This window comes from Mus caroli, unplaced genomic scaffold (assembly GCF_978045245.1).
Source record: "Mus caroli unplaced genomic scaffold, Mus_caroli_1 scaffold_15, whole genome shotgun sequence".
NCBI lineage: Eukaryota > Metazoa > Chordata > Mammalia > Rodentia > Muridae > Mus > Mus caroli.
The window spans coordinates 83355709-83380325 of NW_028227270.1; the positions used below are offsets into that span (position 1 = coordinate 83355709).

General features: G+C 45.3%; 1 protein-coding gene across 8 annotated transcripts in view; it reads right to left on the reverse strand.

Annotated features, from left to right (window-relative positions):
- The window catches only part of Rreb1 (ras responsive element binding protein 1), a 177320-nt gene that overhangs the window by 100623 nt on the left and 52080 nt on the right, over positions 1-24617 (reverse strand). The gene's annotated exons all lie outside the window — the stretch shown is intronic.

Genomic DNA, 24617 nt, shown 5'->3' on the forward strand with positions numbered 1-24617 from the left:
ACAAAAACCAAAAAACTATAATTATACCTACAAAGGTGATGGAGGTCCTGCTGTGGAGGTGCCCTCCCACTTGAACCTCAGCCAGAACCAAACTTGCTCTGGAATTTTCTAAACTAAGTTTGGAGGGTTTCCCCGTGAGACCTTCATGAGGTCACTGTGCACCCAAAGTGACTAGGCCTCTAGTCGGGCAGAGAAGCCTTCCTCACAGCTGAGTTTGCCAGCACAGGTGCACTGTGTAGGTGGTCACAAGTTCTTGAACTGAGGTCTGGCAGACCCTCAGGTCACCTGCTACCTCCTTTACAAGATCCACTTCCTCCAATTATCCCTGCCTGGATTTGACCATTTGTGGACCAGTTAGGAATACTGGCTTTTTTTACTTTGCTAAGCTGCCACCTAAAGTTCCTCGAACAACATGGAAAGATTATAAAGGCTTGAAATAGAGACACATTAAATGTTTTGGAGCACATACAGACCCGCCTAAAATGTAAACAGCATACCTGCTTCCGGCCCAGACTCTTAGAAAATAGGACATGGTGGAATAGGGCCAGGGTAATGGGCTTCCTACAGATAGCAAGGGACATTTCCCTGAGATGGCCGGCACCTCTTCCTGCACCTTGGCGAGTTCATCAGTGCAGTAACTTGGCCCCCAGTGGTGAGGACAGAGGCATCCCATTGTAAAAAGAGGAAACTGCAACCAGGGGAGAGTGGAGATGAGGCTTCTAAGGAAGGTCTCCTTCCACTGGATGGGGTTTTCTGTTCCTCCACCTTAAAGCAGCTGGTACTTTTCCTTTATGGGAAAAGATAATGACTTCTCTCCTCCCACAGATTTATATGCACTGTTAGACAGGGGGTGCGGTGGGGGCGGGGGAGGAGTGGCGAGGGGCATCGGTTTGTCGCCTAACAATATGGTTCAAGGTATATAGTCTGTCCACTTCAGGGATGAGAAAAACTAAAGCTAACCATAATTAAGGCAGATGAATTTCACAAGCCCAGTGTTCATGTTAACAGACCATGGTAGATAATTAAAAGGGCCTTTTGGAGGAATGAAGGTAGGCAAGGATGCTTGGACAACCTGGCAGACTGAATTCACTCCCCTGACTCAATTCTTTGTTCTGAAGGACTGTGATCTAAGGGCTGCCCTGGACATTGCTCAGGGAATGTCCCTCTCCTGACCCACCAGTGTGAACACAACCCTCTCCTGACCCACCAGTGTGAACACAACCCATCCCCCTTATTTCTCAGAGAATGGCCCTCAGCTGCGCACCACTCCGAGGCCATTCCTAGGCTGAGTTGAGGGATCCCATTTACAGTTCAGAGCTGACCTCATGGTTATTTCTCCTGACATTAGTCCTTAGCGTGATTCATACACAGGAACTGTCTCTGGGCAGGAGCCTCTGGGGAACTGTTTCAAGGGGGCCACTTAATTATCTCTTCAGCAAGTTATCTACCAGCTAAGTATATTCACATGTTAAGTACTATTGGTCTGCATGTATATAAAGACTCTCCTACAACGAATGACAATAAATAAATGCCACTAAAATGCTATTAATGGCTTCTTTGTCATTACAGCTTCCAATATAGTCTAAAAGTATAAAGTCGTACTTGGTCTTGAAGATTTAAGATGGGTATTCACTATGTAACCTCCTAGCCTAGAACTTTCTATGCAGGCAGGGCTGGCCTCACAGTCTACCACTGCTTCATGAAATGCTAGGACTAAAGGCACGACTCCCAGCTTGCTTTGTTGTTTGACGATCTATCCCTATATAGCCCTAGGTTATAGCCCTGCAAATAAGTACGTGTGTGTGTGTGTGTGTGTGTGTGTGTGTACGTACATGTATGTGTGTTTTAATAATAGTAATAAGAAAGCCTATACTGAATATTATGAAAGACTACCCAAATATGACAGATTAAAATAAAATATCCCACAGAGGCATAGCCGCTGGGAAACCGCATGTCATATCCAGTACTATGTTGAGAATACAAAAAAAGAACTTTGTTCCTACATGTGACACCCCCCCCCCATTTTAAAGACACCAAACAAAGAGCCCAGCCCCCTCTTCTTACTCCCCTAACTCAACTCTTCATTCTAAGTAAAACTTTTTGTTGTTATTTTCCGTTTGAAAGCTCAAGCCCAGGACCTTGTTACAACTCCAGCTTAGAGTCTGGCCCCTTTGAGGGCCTCCTCGAATGGCTCAATTTGTTTTTCATTGTTGACTCCAGCTTGTTTGGGATACTGAGATGACAGGTCACTTACTACACAAAAACAAACACTTTTGTCATTAGTATTTTCTTACATAAAGTTTAACTGACTTCTGATTGTGTTTTGTTGTTTTTTTTTTTTTTAAATCTCAGACTGGCTTCTTTTAAATGAGGAAACATTCCTCCCCCCACCCCCCATAATGAAAACCCAGATTATGCCACATCAAAATAATGTGATTTTTATGCCAATATAAGGTTGACTAGACCAGAAAAGACTGGTCAAACATTCTTAAATTGAAAAAGATACAGTATAACTTAAAGGAGAATGTATACAGGTGAGTTTCTTATCCACAAATGAATCCTGCTTTTATATTGTGTTCAGCTGGAGGTATGGCTCAGTGATTAGAGTGCTTGCCTGGCATGCACTGGCTTCAGGACAGCACAGACCCACCTGCATGCTGCATGCAGGTTTGCAGGAAAACTACTTTATTTTCCACTGGCATTATTCTTTTAATTCATTTTCCTTGGTGAATGGAAATCATATTGCAGGAAAATAATTCTAGAATCTAATGGGATTAGAGAGATGGTTCGGCGGTTAAGACTTGTTCTTGCAGAGGACCTAGGTTCGATTCCCAGTACCCACAGTCCAGAAGTCTAATTACAGCGAATCCAATGGCTTCTTATGACCACTTTGTGCACAAGGCATGCATATGGTGCAGATCTATGTGTCCAAAACACTCACATACATAAAATAAAATAAACCTTTAAAAGTTATTTTTAAATCTCATAGAAAAAAAATTTAACTCCTTAGGGCTATATTCTTTCTCACTTTTTTGTTGGTTTGGTTTGGTTTTGAGTCAGATTTTCTCTGTGTAGTACTGACTGTCCTGGCTGGAACTAGCTCTGTAGACCAGGCTGGCCTCAAACTCAGAGATTCACCTGCTTCTGCTGCCTCTGGAGTGCTGGAATTAAGGTTCTCTGCACCACCACACCTGATGCCAGGCTCCTCGTTACTCTTAAAGGGAAGAAGACAAGTCACTTTTTCTTCAAATGGCTCATTATCTACCATGAATACAAACATTTTTACAGTCATGGTGTGATTTTTTTTTTCTATTTATATGAGTACACTGCAGCTGTCTTCAGACACACCCTAGAAGATTGTATCGGATTCCATTACAGATGGTTGTGAGCCACCATGTGGGTTGCTAGGAATTGAACTCAGGACCTCTGGCAGAGCAAGCAGTCAGTGCTCTTCACCACTGAGCCATCTCTCCAGCCCCATGGTGTGATTTTGATTTACCAGCTGGTAGCAGATTATTGATATAAACTGCTTGCTAACAGGATAACCAGGATAACGTAAGTACCTGGGGCTCCACCCACCACATTGTTGGGTCTCCTGGGTAGGCAGGGGCATACTGATGTCTAAGGAAATTAAACATGCAAGATCAATGGTCCACACCTGGACACCTCGGAGGACCTCATCTTTCCTCACTAGTTAAGGTGTAAGGAGAATAAGTAAACCACGGTATTGTTTTTAAGCACAACGGTTGTAAACAAAGATGAGAAAAGAGATTAACCAAAGGCTGGTATTTCTAACTACTTACCCGCTGCCCCAGTACAGCTGAGCTGATTTCACTAAATTCACTTCCCTGAAAAGCAGAGGCCTGAACGTTAGACTTGAGCATACTTCCAAGAGTTCCACTGACTACCATGCTTCCAGCTGCACTAACTGGGGAGGGGGGTGGGGGTGTAATCCTGCCCAAAACACACGACACATGTGGAGCAACGACAACCGCAGCTCAGTTTATCCGCTGTTTATACCGTGCTGGATATTGGGTATTTATAGTGTTTTATATCATGCTCTGTAATCCCACGGCATAGCTCTGATTACTCTCAGCTTACATGTGTAAAAAGGATCGGCTTCTTCTAAACAAAAACAAGACAAAGCAGAACCCTGCGGTGTGAAGCAAAAGCAAAGGCTGTTTCGGATGGCGTCGGAAGCTGCACACCCGAATCCGAAGCCCCCGGTCCTCGCGTCTACTACACCTGCCAAACTGGTAAAGTGACCCTGCCTTATCCATCTCACCCGTCTACAGCGGCCATTGGCTGAGCACCTAGGGATGAGCCAGTACTTGGTATACATTAAAAAAAAAAAAAAAAAAAAGATAAAAGGACAAAAGGCCTTATGAGCTTACACTTCAGTATGAAGAAACCTGATTTCACTTCTTTTTAGGGGCAAAACAAAATAGTGCCTGATATTTATTGGACACTTGATATGCATTAGCTCACTTTCTTCTGCCTTTTAACAATTGGAGGGATGGGGTGCAAACAAACAAACAAAAAAAAAAACAATTAAAAAAAGAACCCAGTGGAAGTAACAGGCTATGTCAGCCACAAAGGAGATAATTTTACTTAATAAACAACCTCAGAAGGGCTAGAAATAAGAGCACTGTGGGGACCCTGGCCTGGGTTTGAATTTCGCCCCACTAGCTGTAGTGTCCCTAAATAAGGCACACCTCTCTAAGCTGCAGCTTCTTTGCTCATAAGATGGAACTAACAATGACCTCATTAGATGGATGCAGAGGTGACTGTCACAGGGATGGCGATCAGATCTCCCGAATCTCTGAAACAGTTAAGTATACACACTTGCCAGCATTGTTAGGAAGGCAGCAGTTAAAATGCACGCAGGACTTGTTCAGCTCTCTAGATACCTGCTCCTTTAAAAAAAACAAACTGGGAGAAGCCATCCCTGGAAGAGCACGGTGCTCCTAGTCCAGGGCGCCAGGCAGAGAGTTTGCCCGGAGGGAGATCAGATGCAGGTGGTTGTGAAACGGCAAGCGCAACCGAATCTGAGTCACCCGGGGTGACGTCCAGAGCGTGTGGATTATGTGGGCCCTGGCCCTGGCTCTGGCTGCCTCTCTTTCAGGCACTTCCAGCTTTACCAGAGGGCTGAGGAGCGCAAAGCAGTGCAGTACAGAGGGATTTAATACTGCTTTGCAGGTTTCTAGAGGAAGGGCAGTTGGCTGTAGAGGATCAAACTGATTATTTGGGGGTTATTATCAGTAAAATGCCATAAATTCAGACTTGCCTTGCCCTGCTGAGCACCAGGTGAGGAAGACCTTTTTCTCCTTGTGGATAGAGGCAGAAGCCAGCAGCCCCAAAACCAGGATGGAGAAAGGAAATCAAGAAGAGATAGGCTCAGGAAACAACACTGAGACCCCGGGCAGGGCCACAGTACCTGGTGTCCTGACCCAACTGGCAGCTGTCTCCACACTACATGTGCAGAAGTTTTCCTTACAGATACACAGGCTCAGCTGCCAACATTAGAAACACAAAGCACCCTAAAAGAGCTTCCCAGACCAAAGGGAAATGAACCCAAGCCTTCCAAGTAGAGGCCTAACGAGAATTCAGTTGCCTGCTACCTGGCCGCACCTTCCTTAACACCTCTCAAAGGTGGCTCGCCTGAATCGGCAGCTATGGAGCCAGAGATTGTGACTCAGCTTTTCACCGAGACTTCCTGGTGTGTGCATCAGTGCAGTGGCTCAGGGCAATTAGCATCCTAAGTACTTAGCTTAGTGCATCCTGTACCAGGTGCCCTGGGATGTGTTCTCTCATGGTGGTCACCAAAGCACCAATGCTCAAACCTCCTTCTCTCTCGTAAGGATGCTGCCAAGACCCTGGGAGGACAGACTGTCACTACTCTGCTCAAATCTTACGGTTCCTATGTCCAGAAGATGGAAAGGTCAACTTATGCCCCACCTGACCCGGGCTCTAAGTAACCCGTCAATCCTGTTATCTTCTGGTACATCGTCTTCAACAGCAAATTATACCCTGGACTTCCAAACCGACCTGCCCTCTCCTGCTGGGACCTCGGCCCCTGCTTGTACTTTTTCCTGGAAGTGCAGACCCAGTCCGGTGAGCCTCTCTGAACCCTGGCCTTCCCATGGGAACTTGGCTTGGGGGACCATTAGGCATTGTGGGTTCCTTTCACAACATAAACTCCCCCGAGGCAAAAACCACCGCGCTTCACCTGCCAAAACCTAAACCGAATTCCCTCAGCACTACAGCTGCTCAATTAAGGCTATTTGCCGACTGAAGGTGGAGGCAATCAAATCGCATGCAACACTCTCAGGAAGTACTTATCAAGACACAAGAATGGAGTTTAAGTAATAGAAAGCTTCAGGTACCAAGGTAGGAAGATCATCCACAGCAAAAATGACCAAATGCCCGGGGCGGGAGTGCAGCTCATCAAAAGATCGCACGCTTAGCATCTGTGAAACTCGGAGTTCCACACCCAGAATCAAAAATTTAAAAAACAATAGAAAAGGTAAGAGGAGAAACAAAACAAACAAACAAAAACAATAACAACAACAAAAAAGATTATCCCTAATGCTATGGAAAATGAGCCATTGAGCTTCCTGGAAAACTACCATTAGCTGTAAGATGCCAGCCAAACAAACGGCTCCAAGCCTCTGTTTCCTTCCTTTACAAGAAAGACAAGGGGCAGGAGCTCAGTTAAGAGCTGAACAGTCTTAGGCACCCATGTGGCAGCCTACAGTCGTCTCCAGAATATCCAATACCTTCATGTGTACATGCACATACAATAGAAACACACATGGAGGCAAAGCAGTCATCCACAGAAAATCAACCTAAGAGCAACATTTTTGTTAAAGGAAGAGGAAAACAGCTACATCCTACCAGACGGTGATAGACATTACACACAGATCACAATCGGCACCTCCTTCCCACTGGTCACATACACCAAAGGAAGCCTTGAGCTGCACTTTCAGAGGCCTCCCAATATCCTGGTTCCCCAAAAAATCCTGATTCAGCTTAGGAGGACCCCACTTCCTCTTGCACACTTGTAGCTCCAACGTTTAAAGACAAAACTAAGCAATGTGGAAAAAACCAGGAAGTCTTACCAATCAGTTTTAAGTGAGTAACTAGAAGGTCTCTGTGCTGTCTGGCCCACCAATTTTACAGGGGCCTACGTACATTTCCCCCCAACCTTCTCAGTCGGCTCCTTTAGTCTGTGAGTATAGGCTTTGAAATGTAAAGGCGGGCCTATAAAAAATATTTTAATATTTCCTCCCCAGAGGACAGAGAACTCAGAAAACTTCAGAGTCCAAGGGAACACTGTGTCTACAATAATTATTAAACCACTAATTGTCTGTGGAGCCTCCCATCTGGCTGCTTTCACACCCACCAAAATACTTTAAAGCCCTGGGCATGGCCCCCTTCCCTGGCTATCCCATCTACATACAGGGAAGGAGGAGCAGGGCCTGGAGCACCTGAGGGGTGGAGCCCTTAGGTGGAGGGCGACTGTGACCTAGAGGAGCAGAGCTGACACCTCTGTAGAGACAGCATTCTGTTTTATGAACAGATTGTTTCCACCAGAAGCCGCTAAGCCCCTGAAGATGTCTACCCCTGTTATGGAGACTGTGAAGTTGCTAGCCCTCTGTCCACTCAGCCCTGGAGCGCACTGGATCCATGAGGACAGACAGAGCAAGAGTCACAGTAAATAAAATGGTCCTTGCTGATCTCCTGGCATTCACCTCCTTTGCTGGGAATCAACTCCAGAGCCTTGTGCATATCAGACAAATACCTTAATATTGAGCCCCGGCCCCGGCCCCAGCCCAATCCTTGCAACACTTGAGTGGAGGAAAGATGAGTCTCTAGCCTACTAAAGACTTCAGCTCTCTAATGAACTTAAAGTGCCAATTAGCAGGATACAATAAAGGAAGTTTAAACAGTGTCTGATTAAATTCTATTTGCTGCAAACAAATTCTCGCACCTTTCAATGACCTTTTCTTCTTTAAAGCAAAGCAAAATAAAACAACAAAGCCGGGCAAGGTGGCGCATGCCTTTAATCCCAGCCTTTAATTTAATCCCAGCACTCGGGAGGCGGATTCCTGAGTTCAAGGCCACCCTGGTCTACAAAGTGAGTTCCAGGACAGCCAGGACTATACAGAGAAACCCTGTCTCAAACAAACAACAAAACAAACAAACAAACTAAAACAACAACAACAAAAACCATCCACCGTTGTAGTGCTACAATCATCCTACCCACACCCCTCAGTTATTACTTAACAGTGCTTGGAAAGATAATCCACAGCCCTGAAATGGAAATTCTTCCACAAAAGAAAGAAACTATTCTATTCAGGAGGATACCAAGCTAAGCATGGCTTTCTATACTTGAGTCCTTAGTATTCAGGAGGCAGAGGTGAGAGGCTTGCTACAAGGTCCATACTAGCTCGATACAGTGAGCTGCAGGCCAGCCAAGTTATATAAAAGAAGACACGGTATTTCGAGTGTATGCTACACACTTGATGCCATCTCTCTTGCATTCCTCCCAAGCACTGGCTGGTCCCACCATGACTCTACTTGAAAGCAAAGCCTATGGCAGCTTGTAAAACCAGGGAACACTTCTCACATCTCCACTCTAGAGAATACCCACAAACCCGACCCTCCAGTCACCTCCTTCACAACTGTCCTATTCTATCCCCAAATCAGCTTCCCATTTTCCTGCCGCATTGGGCACATGGCTGTTTTAGCTGAGAAGTGCATCTTGCTTTTCCTTCCCCACCTCCTTCTCCACGTGGTAGGCCCTCCAAGGCTGGCTGAGACCATACTTCCTCTTTCCCAGCTGCAGCACTCTTGCATCGATGCAATATGGCCTTGCCAATTTGCCAGTTGCTGTGGAGACTTACATCAGGAACCATATGCCTATCCTTGCCTCCCCGGCGCTTGGTACCTGGACTGGGTGTCAAGGCAGAGTGACCGACACAGGCATGCAATCCATAGTTGAGAAATAAAGAGCACAGATCTCTCCTAACCTGATTTGCTTCTCATTCGAGCAAAATCACCGATTATAATAACAGAACCTATGGGCCAGTGATAACCTGAGCCCATAGGCGTGCAAAACTTAGATTCTGTTTCTAGTTTCCAAGCAATCCCCCTTCAAAGACCCTCCAGATGCAAGAGGCAAATCTCACAGCAATTCAGGTCCAGCTCTACAACTCGTCCAGGGCCCCTGAAGAGAGCAAAGCATTATGATGAACCCCACCCCCAAAACACGGAGGAAGGTAAGATGTTCTCTGACTATCCTCCAGTCCACGCTGTCTCCTGTTTATGAAATGAAACAGCTCTACAGGGTACTTCATGCCTCTGATCCCAGCACTTGGAAGCTAAGGCTGGAGGACCAAGAATCCCAGGTCAACCTTTGAACGAGAGTTCAAAATGAAAGAGCAAGAAAATCCACAAAGAAACGGAAGCTCTCTTAGCTGATCTAGGCAAATATGAAGACACAAGTGTGAGATGAATTCAGCTGTCCTATGTGACACTACAGATCCCTGAGCGGAGCAAACTCTTTCCGTATGTTAAAGGAAATAAACAAGTGGTGATGGAGCTGGGCTTGGTGGCCCATGACTTTAGTCCTAGCCTTTAATCCTAGACCCCAGGAAGAGGCAGACGGATCTCTGAATTCAAGGCCCACCTTGAATTCATCTACATAGTTCCAGGTAAGCCATTAACTACAGAAAAATCCCTGTCTCAAAACCCCAAAACAAATAAACAAACCAAGTTTACAACAAAAACAATGGGCTGGTTTTTTTCCCCTTCAGAAACCCAAAGCTATAAATACATACATATGTACATACATACATATAAACAAACTCATGTGGAGAGCATGCAGCCTCTACTCTGCTCAAAAGTGGCCACGTTAAAGCAGAACTCAGGAGCTGCCAATGACGTTGGCATGGGTGTCTTTGGGAGTGATTCAGGAGAGCATCCTACCAGCTGGCACACAGAAGACCAACCTCCTTCCTCCTACTATGTGAAATACCACCTATCCTTTGCGGTTATCTTCTCCAGAGTGATGACCTGGTGAAAATTCCCTTTGTCCATAGGTTTTCCTTAGGCCTGCCCACCCCCACCCCCCGTCCCCCCAGGTCTTTCCCACAGTCGTGGGCCCCTATGTTTTGTTTTACTGCCTCCCTATACCCCCTTTCTAGGAGCACCCTACAAGACAGTTGCTTTGCTGTCTGGGCAAGTTGTGCACTCCGAGTCTCCAGTCGCCTCTCCCTCCTGAAGGTCTAATTCACTAAATCGAGCGGGTAGTAGGTCTAACTCCCTACTCCTAGCAGAATGAGCTGTTTCATGGCATGACAAGTTTCCAGAAGCTAGAATCCCTGTCACAACCTACTTGCTCTTGTTTGTCAACCTCCTTGCTGACCATCATACCATCATATCTGTATGAAGAAAAATTTCAAGGAGTTATTTGGCGAATCTTGAGTCAACGATACCTTAGGTAAGGCAGTCGGGCACAGCAGTAGCCAAGGCTCTGGAGCCCACATCACTGAATCGACTGTGTGCTGCCTCTCTGGGTCTCAAATCCTTCATCTGAATCATGGGGATAATAATTGTACCTACCTCACTGTGTCAGAACTGTAAAGCATGAACGAAATGGCGCATGTGACGAACATGGGACCATGATAATTAGTATGTTCTCAATACCTAATCAGCTATGACCGCTGCTCCTACCATTGTGCCGTGTTGTTTTCACACAACAGACCACCACCACCAAAAGGGTGGGTGAAAGTAAAGTGTAATCGCTTTAGGCTGTGGTGGTAGAGTAGGGTTCCGTGGGTCTAGTAGGGTAGGAACAGGAGAAAAGGGGCTTTCTTCACTTATGCTGTGTCTGTTTCAAAGGACAAGCGCACCTTGCCGGCGGGTGATGTTCTCCGCTAAAGGTGACCCAGAACTCAAACTCGATTTGCCGTACTTCTCCAAACGTCATCTAGACAAGACTCGTTTATGGTAAGAAGAACCATGTGGTAGTCTCTCCTGTTTAAGAACAGATTTCTAGTTGGCTGCAGTGGTGGAGGTACAGGTATTATCCTAGAACTCTTAAGTAGACACAGAGGAGGACCAGGAGAAACAGACCATCCTAGGCTATCTTAGAGAACTCCCCACCCACCTCAAACCCTCAAAAAAAAAAAAAAAATCGGTTTTCCTGTATTCAATCTTCTGCCGCTGAGCCGAGTGTCTCTGACTTCCTGAGACAAACCTACACAGACAGCCCTTCCAGAACAAGGACCAAGTGAATCTTAGCTGTTTCAAATGATCTTTTACTTATGTATTGTATGTATGGGGGGCAGCAGGGGGATGTGTAGATGTCTGGGTGTGCACAGACCACAGGTTATATGTGAAGGCCAGATCAGTCCACTCCTGCCAGCCTATTGCTCAAACCCAGGCTGTCACGTTTCTCGGCCCACACCTTTAACCACTGAGCAATCCTGCCATCTTTCTCCCCACTGCTCTTGAATATCGTAACACAACCAGTGCTAATCTCTGCCTCCCCGGCATACATATAGCATTCCCTCCTCCTCTTGGGTATAAGATGCTATGGTCATATGATCACAAACCATCTCCCCTCCACTGCAGAGCATGAGGACAGTCACCGCTCACATGCCACCCTTACCCACTGCTTCACCAAGTGTCACTTCAAAAAAGAAAAAAGTGTGTACCAGTTGTCTGTTCATGTTATTTATTAATCCTTTTCGATACTTTGCTTTATGACTGCAAAGCAAATCCCTTAAATTAAAAGCTAAATGGGGAGCAGCCCAAAACTCACAGTCTTATATAATGATCTTGGTTACAACTTATTTTGAAACTCCGAAAATACCTTTTTGCCAACTTTTCATTGGAAATGGTAAAGAAATGTCTTGTCTTTAGAGGATAAAATAAGATTTGAAATTTCTGCCGGGTATGATGGCACACACCTTTAATAATTACTGTTCTGGAGGCAGAGGCAAGAAAATCTGAGTTCAAGGCCATAGTGAGACTATCCCCCAAAAAGAAAAAAAAATTATGCAAAGCCATCAGAGAAAAACTACATGCCATTTCCAATGTTTGAAACCAACCATGAAGCATACACTAAGGTATGTTTTGTTAAATCAAGGCTGAATTAACATTGAAGCTGGGCCTTTCTTACTGAACCATAGGACCATGTGTATTTCAAATGAGCTTTGTGGATATATTCTAAAATAAATCTGCTTTTGACTCGCTGGACATTAAGGACACATGGGCTAGAGATGTGGCTTGGTGGCAGAGAACTTGCCTGCTTGCCAGAGAACTGCTCCATTCCTCAGCGTTCCAGAACCAAGAAGCAAGAGAGTACCCAGCCCCGTCTCCCCTTCTAACTGCCGGACACAACAAACACTGTACTGTACAAAACACTTTTCTGTGGAAAACGTAGAAGTCTTTTTGTTGTATATAATTAAAAAAAAAAAAAAAGGCAAGGTCTTACTATGTAGCCCAGGCTAGCCAATAATTAATTCTCTTATGGACCAGGATGTCCTTGAACTTAGAGATCGGCATGCCTTTCTTGGCTCAAAGATGCGTACCACCATGCCTACCAGGCTAGCAAATACTCCAAGATCAGTCAGTCAAGATAAAGGTGGCTCTGGGCTCACGGAAGGACAGAGATAGCCTCAGGATGTGTATCATGAGGAACTTCTGAGCAAAGCTTGCTGGGATTCCGAAGCATTCCCCCCAATATTTTATCAGTCTCAAGAGCTTTTCCACAGAAAGCTTCCACTTCATCGCCAGGCAACAGGTAGGGTGAGGAGATGTACCTCAGATATGCTCGCGCCCCCAAGTCTGTTAAAGAACATCAAAATAGGGGCTTATGCGTAGACTGTCCAAAAGTGGCTTCATGAGTTTGTCGCCAAAACTTGGCTCCTGAAGGAACTATTGACAATCGCGATAGCCATCACAGGGCAACTATCTAGTGAACAACACTTACAACCAGCTCAGATGCCAAATCCACACAGAGGCTAGATCCACAGCTCAGATGCCAAATCCACAGAGAGGCTAGATCATACTGGGGTATGGGCCTCTCCGAGGCCCCTCAAACATTGTTCACAAAGTAAGTATCTAAATTTCCCAGTTTTAAATTTCAAATTTTATTATTTTTTTTTCATTCCTGCTGAGCATCTGCTAAGCTACTGTTTATTCTGAGAAAAGGGGGGTGTGGAGCCCAGGCTGGCCTTGCCATTATGTAGCAGAACTCTTGATTTTCCTTGATTTGCCTCCATCTCTTTTAAAGTGTGAGATAGAATTATAGGCGTTGGCTAGAAAAGGTCTCCACATCCTCCGTTCAGTTCTTTATCAAATAAGGAAGAAAAGTTGTTTTAGCTGTGATGGGATTCATGGACCGGTGATGTAAAAACTTACAGGATCCCAAACAAGTGATGGAAAACTGTGTACTCCCCACAATGTGGGACCAGAGCTGCCTTGGGCGTGCCAGGGTTGTCCCATGGAATGTTCAGGCTTCACCAATCAAGACTGAGAATATCTGGGCGGTAGCGGTGCACGTCTTTAATCCCAGCACTCAGGAGGCAGAGAGGCAGGCAAAGATCTTGGAATTCAGGGCCAGCCGGTTGTCTATAAAGCTAATTCCAAGGACAGCTGGGACTACACAGATAAACTCTGTCCAGGAGAATCAAGGCTGGTAATGGTGAATTAGCCATCATCCTTGGGGCTTTGTGGGCTGACCTGGGGTGAGTGGCCTCAGAGACAAGCACTAACCAAATCTGGAGCGCTAGTAAGCCATCTCTGAGAGGCCATCTGATGAGTGGGCCCAACTCAGGCTCCAGGGGGTGGCTCTGCAGCCCAGCCACAGCAGTGAGGCAGATACGCCCTCCCCCGGGGAAGCAAGAGTCCTCCCTAGGAGGTGAGGACTTGCTGCTCAGCCCTGGAACCCCATGGAACTTGCTGGGAGTCAGATTGCAGCGCTTCCCTTCATGGCAAGAACACAGGGGACACGCCTGCGTGCCAGCCTCCAGTGTGTACCAACTCAGCGGAAAACACTCTGTCTGCTTCCAAAAAGATTGCTGTCAGCTAGGGAGAGAGGTTAACAGAGTAAAACCCGAAGACGGCCTGGTTGATGGGTGGCCCGTCAGAGTATATACCAGACAGACAGCCACTACACCGGAACAAGTTCCTGCTCCCTTGTGGAATTCTCTTAAATCTTTGTCTTTGGTATCTATCTGAAGCTCTAAGGGAGAGCCTAGGATACACACAGAAGACACACAAGTTTAATGTCAAGGAAAATATTGATGCAACCATCTAAGATGGTGGAGGTATCATGTGACCAAGAGCATCACGTGACCAAGGGCCTTTGTGTGGTTCATGTCATGAAAGGAACCCTGATTTGAGCAATCCAGAGGGTCCCAGCTCGGATCTTACCTGGAGCTTCATCCCTTGAGCCCTTTGCTCATAAACGAAACAAGTATCACTAAAATGAGTGAAAACCCACCAGCTCTTCAAGCCTGTGTAAAGGGCTGGTAAGATGGCTCAGTGGGTAATGGTACTTGCCAGCAAGCCAAACAACCTGGGTTCTATCCTAGGGACCCTCATTGTTAAGAGAGAACTAATGGTTCCCATGCTGTCCTCTGATCTTCACACATGTGCTAGAGCATGAAGGCCCACACTCAAAATTAAGTGTAACTTAACTCCTCTGAATACTGTTCAGAAGCTCAGACCACGGACAACAAATTGTTCCTGCTCCCTTAAAGATGAGGAAATTAGAGAGGCAACAGAAGAGAAGAGAGAAGAAAGCCACTCCTACTGGTCCCCATTAAGATCCTACTTCACAAATCCCTCTCATGAGACCTCTCATGCTTCATCTATGCCAGGCACATACTTCTTGACCAAATAAACATTACAGGTAAACAAAAATGTTTTTTTTTAAAAAAGGAAAAAAAAAAGTGAATTGATTTTTAAAAGAAAATTTCCTTCCTAAGTTTTTCTTAGCCCCACATTTCAGTCTCAGAGAATTAGAAAAGCTGGTGACAGAAGCCACCCAAGTCTCAAGGTCTCTGGGACATTCCTACCTTTTGTCACACTTGAGTCCAAGGATGTGCCCATTTCTGCATCCACAGGAAGAGTTGTCAGGAACTAGCTCTCTAGCTGCTCTGCAGGCACAAGGTGAAATCCACCTGTGTGATGATCTCTTCTTTGGTAGGTAGGCGTGGCCCCCAAAATGCTAATTTCAAAATGCCACTCCCTGGCCTGGCTTTTACAACTTGCTCTTAGGTACCTCACAGGCAGATGCTGCAGCCTTGCCTGCCTGCAGCTCTTTTATCATGCAGTCTTTGAATTCTTGATTTGTTTTGTTTTTTCCTTCCTTAGAGACATTCCCTCTTCCAACCCCAGGGCCTTTGAGAAAGTTGTTCCCCAAAGGACTCTCTTTCTATGGTCTTATCAGGTACTTGCACAAATGTCAGCTTTTCACAGGATTTTAATCCTGACCTGTCACCCAGAATCCTCCACTGACCCACAGTCCTCTGTCATATTAACTTCTACCACAGCTATCAATGGTGTGTTGCCAGACATGCCTGCCTGTATGCAGTATGCTGTATAGCCACTTCGAGGCTATAAGCTAGGGTAGGTGTCTTTCTCCCCCACAATAAAGCCTGGATGACTAGCCCTGTCTTCACATAGGGCATAAATATTTATGTCTATTAAAAAATACCAAAACAAATACCATGGGATTTGTAATAAGTGATGCAGACCTGACTGAATGGATACTGCATCCCCTGATACAGTATTTGGTTTCGTTGTCCTTAAGACAGATCTCTGGCCGGGCGGTGGTGGCGCACACCTTTAATCCCAGCACTCGAGACAGAGGCAGGTGGATTTCTGAATTCGAGGCCAGCCTTGGTCTACAGAGTGAGTTCCAGGACAGCCAGGGCTACACAGAGAAACCCTGTCTCAAAAAACCAAAAAAAACAACAAAAAAACAAACAAACAAAAAAACGACAGATCTCTGTGTAGACCAGGCTGGCCTCATACTCACAGAGATCCTCCTGTTTCTCTCTCCCAAGTACTAAGATTAAAGGTGATGCCCAGGCTGATGCAATCTTTAAAGAGGGCTGTGAAGCCTCAACTTAGCTCCCGGAATACTGTTCAATGGAACCTGATTTTCACAATGTAAATACAAATGAAGGGGCGAAGGGGCGTGCCCTTGCCAAGCATCTGCAAGGTATTGCATTCATCACCAACAATGCACTCCATCTGTAAATATCCAGTTCAGAGATGTGTAAACTTAGCATCCTTTCTTTAAATCCTACTTGGAATTCAGGTGTGGTACTCCATATCTGAGATTCTAGCACTCAAAATTAAGCAGGAGAAGCTCCCAGCCAGGACTATACAGTAAAATCCTGCTTTGTGCCTCAAAAAATAGAATTACATAGTAACATGCATATAAGTATGTATGCATGCATGTTTCAGGGTAAGGCTATAACTCAGAGGCAGAAGTACTTCCCTAGCATGTGCAGTGCCTGAAATTCATTACTCAGCACTACATACAAAGGTAAGTTATACTAGATTTCAAACTTCAAGTGCTTAGCCAAATACACAGATTTAATTAACCACTCTATGGGACCCATTTGGAGATGTTCACCAAACACTTCTATAAAAATCATTCTCCAAACAATTAAATGTCTTATAAAAGAGAAAATGGCTCTTCAAAAATTTTACTTTCATTACTGGAGAGACGGCTTGGCAGGTAGAGCCCTGGCTGCTCTTCTAGAGGATCCAGGTTCAATTCCTAGCACCCACATGGTGGCTCGCAACTGCCTGGAGCTCCAGTTCCAGGGGATCTGACACCCTCATACAGACACACATGCAGACAAAGCACCAATGTGTACTAAATAAGAATTAATAAATTATTATTTTTTTAATTTTTTACTATCTAATCCCAGCACTCCTAGGCAGAGCAGGATCTCAGTTTGAAGCCAACCTGGGCTACACAGATAAGTCCAGAACAGTCAGAGCTGCAGAAGGAAAACCCTGTCCCAAAAAACAAAACTTTTAGTTTCTGACTGCATCTAGCAGATCTGTTTGAACTATGGCTTCATGACTTATGTACATGACAGGAGGACAGAGCCATGTCCTCGCACACATTTGGCAGTATGACAATAATCTTTGATTGTTTCTTCAGGATTTTGCTGTATAGTCCTGGCTGGGAGCTTCTCCTGCTCAATTCTAAGTGCCGGGATCTCAGATATGGAGAACCACACCTGAATTCCAAGTAGGATTTAAAGAAAGGATGCTGAGTTTACACATCTCACGTAAACCAGGCTGACCCTGAACGTCCTACAGAGGATAACCTTGAATTCCTGATCCTTCTTCTATCTCCCAAAATCTAGGATAACCGAGATAAGTAAGCTACCATGCCTGAGGCAATCAAGACTTCATCCTCATAAAGGATGCTGTAAATGTTTGGCTTTTTGGTGATGTGTTTTCTCTCTCTCTCTCTCTCTCTCTCTCTCTCTCTCTCTCTCTGTGTGTGTGTGTGTGTGTGTGTGTGTGTGTGTGTGTGTGTGTGTGTGTATTGTGGTTTGGGTTTGTTTGTTTGTTTATTTTTTGAAACAGGCTCTCACACTCCAAGCTTGCCACAAACTAGCTATGGAGCTGGGCGTGACCTTGAACTTTTGATCCTCCTGTCTCCAGTTTCTGAGTTCTGAGTATGCCATTCAGGGCTTCTGGATGGAAGCTAAGCAAGTGCTCTACAAACTGAGCCCTCATGCTGGTTTTGATACCCCCCCCCAATTCAAGAACATCTATTGCTAAACAGAGTGCCCATCTTCTTTTTTTTTTTTTTTTTTTTTTTGGTTTTTTTCGAGACAGGGTTTCTCTGTAGTCCTGGCTGTCTGTCCTGGAACTCACTCTGTAGACCAGGCTGGTCTCAAAGTCAGAAATCCGCCTGCCTCTGCCTCCGGAGTGCTGGGATTAAAGGTGTGTGCCACCACACCCGGCGAGTGCCCATCTTTTCGTTTCTTTTTTTTCTAAAAAAATTTTTTTATTTATTTTTATTATATGTAAGTACACTGTAGCTGTCTTCAGACACCCCAGAAGAGGGAGTCAGATCTCATTACGGACGGTTGTGAGCCACCATGTGGTTGCTGGGATTTGAACTTCGGACCTTCAGAAGAGCAGTCGGGTGCTCTTACCCACTGAGCCATCTCACCAGCCCGCCCATCTTTTAAAGACAATTTTGAGATGATTTTCATATTCAAAAGCATCTTGTTTCATAGCAGTTCCCTTCAGCATCAAGGGCAGTTCCCCTGAAACCATGAAGGGTCATTACTATGGCCTAGAACTAATAGCTACGGAGCATGTGTATGCATACACAGGCAAATAAAGGAGGAATGAAGGGCCAGCCATATCCTCTGGGTTTCTGGTTTGGTGTTTTGTTTTAGGTCCAAGAAGTAGTGGGGGGTGAGAGGGAAGAAGTTGAATTATACACAGACCAACACTATTAACTCACACCACTAATGAAGCAAAACTCTAACTAAGCAGAGAAAATGGGCCCACTCCTTGGAGCTCTGAAATGATGTGGTCTTTGATCTGCATGCTCATCTCTCCTATTTAATGTAAACTTTAAACCAAGAGCCATGAAAAGTGCTATAATTAGTAAAGCCCCTGGTGCGACCGTTTTTTAGAGCAACCAAGCATTCACAAATTTTTTTTTTCTCTCTCTCTCTCTTTACTGAGACAACTTTTATTTTAGGATTTTTGAACATCCAAGTCTTCCCCCCACCAATGTGCACCTAGAACCGAACCGTGGTATGAGGGGCGTGCAGAAAAAGAAACAAAACGCGTGTCTGTTTCCTTCACTGAATCTGCAGCTCTGTTTAGGCCTCGGCTCCAAATTACATATGGCTCTTCTCCAAAAACTTTTGGGGTTTGTATCATAACTCAGCACACGCTAAGGCATGAGCACCAACTAAGCATCAACAATCAGGGTAGGTGCTAGGGACAGGGTGTGTGTGTGTGTGTGTGTGTGTGTGTGTGTGTGTGTCTGTGTCTGTGTCTGTGTGTGATGTTCCTGAGGTGGGAAAACACTAGGGGTAGAGGGGAGGCTGTAAGGAGGACCTAACAGTCCCCAAATGACAAAGTTTTGAGAAAAAAAAAAAAATTAAGAAAGGATTTTAGCTGGAGACACAGCAGAAAGAACAACCCAGGTAAAAGCAGAGAGAAATTACTCAGAAGGGCAGTGGTTTGAAGCATGGAGCTGCAAGAGCAGAGGCTACAGAACACACGTAGAAGCAGCTGATGGAGGAAGGTCCTTGTGGGCCATGTGGAGACACTTGGATCTCTTCCTGTGGACACAAGGAGCCAAGGACTGTTTTGAGGCACGCAAGACAATGCACGCCACTCTGGACAACAGGGCAGGGCGAACAGCAGAAAGGAGGAACTGGGCACAGGAAATTAACTTAAGAGGCATTTGCAACACCCTTAAGGGGTTCTGCCCAATGTGGGGCCAGCCACGGAAGACAGTGGGATGCCTGGCCTGGCTGCCTGAGGACACCAGATCTTTCTGATCCCTTTCTAGAAGGGGAGGGAGATTGGCTTTCATTTTTTACAAGTACCTGCAGGGCGAGGTGCCTGAAGGGCCCAGCTCTGGCAAAAGCTGTAAAAGTAGAAAGCTGGGAGTTGCCAGTTCATAGGTTGAGGGCAGGAAAACACCCAAGTGCTGGATGGAACAGGACCCATCCCCAAGCAAGGTGTCTGCTAGGCTGTGGCACTGAGTACCCGGGGTCCAGAGGCACACAACACAACTGGAAGCTCAGAGCATCACAGTCCTCCCTGTTCTGGAACACTGGCTCCTTTACTCTCCCCAGGACTCGGGGGCCTTGTCTCCGGTCTGAGTGAGACACACTGAGCAGTGGTAGAGAAAAACCAGGGTAAGGCTGTAAGCAAGTGATACTTGTGTCCCCTGACACTTCTAGACATTTCCAGCTGGGGTCCCATACAAACAAGCACTTCCTTTCTCCCCTCCATCCCTGGGCCCCCTCCTCGTTCCCTCCTCATCCTGTCTTGCCATGGGATAGCCCACCTTTCTCCCTAGAGGAGGCACCTGAGCCAAAGGCTCAGGAAAGCTGCCCTTGAATAAAAGATAGATGATTACATAAGAATTTTACAAAAATCTGAGAAACAAAACGGAGAAAGACTGTGAATGCCCAAAAGCATCAAGCAAGTAGGGGCTAGTTCAAACACTTAAAAAAAAAAAAAAGTTATGTACTCCACATAACTTACAAAATGAGGGAACCTGACAGAAGGGTGGCTGAAAACATGATGGCAGAGTTGAGCCATCTACAGGGGCAGCTTCCTGTCAGTGAACCAAGGTTGTTTTAGAAGCAGATGACTCCTGGGACTGTCTTACTAACAGGGTTTTTCAAATCTACTTAACAGTCCAGTAGGCAACCACTGCTCCACCCTCAAACTGTCTGTGATACTTTGAACCTGCCAACCGAGCTCCCTTACGGGCATGTAATAAAGAGCTTACCTGCTGCTGTATGGAATTTCTCCACACAGAATACATGCGATATGGAGTGTAACCCCCACCCCCCAACACCCTCTTGGTGGTACGAGTGATCTGATCGAGGGCTCTGGACATACTCAGAGCAGAGCTGGGTCCTAAGTCCTACTACTGGAAAGTAGGGGTTTTTTTTCTACCTTGGCTCCTGGATTTCTGAGGCTGAATGGATAATCAAGTCTCCACTGCATGGGGGGTGGAGGGAGGCTGCCCTGACCACTATAGGAAGTATAATGGCATCTCTTGTCCCTATTGCTTAAAGGCTATAAGGACCATCCCTTTGAAGAGTAAGCCCTGAGCTTGGCTCCTGTCTTCCTCCTCAAGCCCATCCCCAAGTGAACCCCATTAAGAGGGATCTGCTTGTCCTGTCTGTCTGCTCCCCACACTGGAAGCAAAAGGTGCAGTCCCCACCCCACCCCCATTGAGAGAAACTTGTAGGTAAATTCAGCTAAAGGTAAAGGAACCAACCCGTACAAAGTTCTGGAAAGGAAATCTGGAATGGATACCCACAAAGCTTCCTGAACTCAAAATATACCACTCACTTCATTTATAGGTTTTTGACTTTCTGGAACATTCCTTTTATCCTTTCCAACAATGCTGGGAGGTAGAAGAGGCGTGCGTGCGTGGATAACCGCATCCCCATCGGTAGCAGCGCAGCCAATGGGCTTTGTGCTTGTTTACTTCCCTCGCGCCTTCAAATTCAAGCGGAGAATTACTTCCAAAAGGGCCTGACCTTATTTTAAAACACCACCACAGAAAGAGACACCCACGGTAAATATTAAATGCTAAGTCCTCAAAGCCAAGGTTCCTCCAATCAGCATCTGTTTTCAGCGCTGGCCTGAAGTTAGGAATCAGGGGTCAGGATGAACCTAGCTGTAAATCCCTGTTGTTCTGAGTGTAAACTTAAGAATTTTAGCTAACCCTCTTCACAATCAGAGGCTGACAGCTTAAAAAGCTGGGGGGGGAGGGGGGTGAAAGCTAGGGGGGGAGAGGGGGGTGTAAAGGCAACTCAACTACCTGTCAACCACTTTTGTAACAATCCTTCCCCAGTCTTGGAAAAGGGGGGTAAAAGGATGAAATACCAAGCAAGCTCAGGGGAAAAACAAATAGAGCATTTAAAAGCTTTATCTAATTACCCCCACGGAGACTTTTTTCTCTTTCAGTCTGGCTGTCTGACAAAACCAGTGGGGGATTTCATTCTCCCTCTCCAGCCGGTGAGCTGGTGAGCCTCAAGGAGCCTGCAGGTGAATCGCCACAGAAGCAGCCAGTCCCTAGGCCCTGGCCTTCAGAGACGTTTTCAAATGCTCTCAGCATTAGTGGCCTGATTCACACAGAACAAACAGTCTCCGCCCTCCCACTGCTTTGTCTGAGGCACCTATTCACAAGCAGTCATCTTTACTGATGGGCAGACAGACTGGGTAGGTAACCTGCAGCCTGCAGGCTCATCGAACCAGGGATGCTAGCTCACAGCTCCCTGGACCCTCCTCCCTCCCCTCCTCCCTCCCCCTCTTCTTCAGCTGCCCAGGAGTGGGGTGAAATCTCCAGGCATGCTCAGCTGCCCTTCAGACCTTGTTGGGCACCCAAGGGACGTGACAAGAGAGACCTTGAGAAAAGCTGGGCTGATGACACAGCCCAAGGAGACTGACTGCTAACTAGGAAAGGCTCCTCCCCATCTTCCTCATTCTTCTACCTCTGCAGTAAAGAAAACACCAGCAGCCAGGTTTCCCTTCCTTGGTCTGCTTGCTTGCCATGTGGGAGTGGGGGAAGTTAAAAGTAAATGATGCATTTCAGAGAGCACATCTTATACTTCCCTCCGGGTTCAGACGGTACACCTTTTACCTCGGATCTACCCCCACCCCCTACCCTCACCCCTGGGCATGGAAACCATTCTCTGACCCCTGCATGCATTTCAGAGAGGTACTTGATTGTTCCCACCCTAGAAGCACAATCTAAATCTAAAAAATTGAGGGGGAAAAAGAGAGAGAGAAAACCTATCAATCTTTTAATTACATTTGAATATAAAAATATGACTCAAGGAGGCCGGCTTGATAGGTCAGGAAAACACGCATAACCTTGAGGCAGGGAAGCTGCTGGCTTTGCAGCAGGCCTGCCACCCAACAGAAGCGAGGGTTTCCTTCCAGCCACCAGCTTGCATCTTATCATCATGAAAAACTTCACAAACCTTGAAACACTAAGACAATACACAAGTCATAATACTTTTGCCTTCTAACATCTGTTCAGTCCTTCCAAATATATTCTAAACCTAGAGGACTTAAAAAAAAAAGATTATCTATGAGCTGGGTTGAACAGACAGAGCCAGAGAAGTAGGGTAACATGGACCAGGAACAGCCACATCCACAATCTAATCTAGGAGGAGAGCAAGCTATTGTCCTCTCATCAGGAGGGACTATATTGTAGTTACTATTGATACTATATTGTAGTTACTATTGATACTATATTGCACTTCTATCTTTTGAATGCAAACGTTTAATAAAATACAATGGCAAAAACATCACTTTGTGGATTATGTAGAATTTCCAAAACAAACATAAAAATCCTTTATTAATGCAAAAGCAGGTGAAGTTATACGTGAATAACAAAAGGGAAGTTCTACCTCTTCACAGACAAGAAAGTCACCCCAGACAAGCTGCCATTTGACACCACAGCAAGGAGTCAAGAGAATACTGAACTTCAATTAAAGACACTTACAAAAGGAAGATTATTTGAATATAATAACAAAAACAAAGACCAACTTTAACATACTACCTTCCTAGATCAAAGAACATGGAAGATTCAGAAATTAATTAAACCTAGTAGGTAATGTAAAACAGGGAAGGACTCCCTTTCAAAAAAGCTTCAGTTAATTTTAGCATCCTTCTGTTTAGCTGCTTAGCAACCCTTATCCTATGACCTTCTAAGCACCACCTACTTTTCAGAAGGATAATGAATAAAAACATCAAAAGGACCCACTTCTAGCTGCTTCTAGAGAGCCTGTTTAACCAATTTCTGTAAAAGTTTATATTAACTATGTCACTCAAAACCCTAAGAGGATAGAATTTTTTTTTCAACTTCATTAACCAGGAAATTTACTTAGCTGAAGCTGTTAAGTGATGTTAGCGAATGGGCACACAATAGAAAGAAAGACTTCCAAACTGACCTAGGAAGTGAACTAATACAGCAGCAGGTTAAAACAGAAAAGTGAAACAAACAAACAACAAAAAGCAACCCAGAAGCTGTTTGCTAATAGCTGCTACCTAGTACCTGACTTAGGGGCAGAAAAGCAATAAACAGCTGTTGATCAGATGAGGACTAACACACTTCATTCCCCTCCCCTTCCTACCTGTACTGGATGCAAATCATCTCTCTCAAATGGCTCTGCCTGAAGAAATCTAAAATAAAGGCCCCTTCCATCAAAAGGTCACTTGCTTGATGACGTAAATGGTTAGGAATGGATGCACCACCACCTGTAACCGGCTGAGTCAGACAAATGTTCCCCATCACGTCCACGGCAAGGGTTATCCTGTCTGGAGTTTCTGATGAGGAGGAATAAAGCGGTATCCAGGGAAACGGCCGAGAATAATATTCCATGTACCACTGAGCATCAACAGCATTTCTTAAGTGAGTAAAGCATTTCTTAAAAAACAAAACATGCTGAAAAGACAGCCAGCCATCTTACCGTAAAAATATGTTGTAAGACAGAGACAGTGCAACTTAACCCAAAAATAAACGGAGAAAGGGAAAATAATTAAATCAAAGTACCCCTCTCTCCCTTTCTTTTGTAAAAATTGGGGAGGTTTTTTTTTCACACATTTAAAACTTGATTAGAGCCATTCAAATGTTTAATTCAGTGTAATCAAATACATCAAAGGAAGACCCATCAGTAGGTACCCCAATAGGCAGAGGTAAAAACAAACAAACAGCAGCTCTAAACCTCTAAAACGAGTCCACCCTTGCACGTGTTTGAAGAGTATTCTGAACTCTTTCCGAAAAAAACTCTATGGATTCTTTTAGGGCGTACAGAATTTTC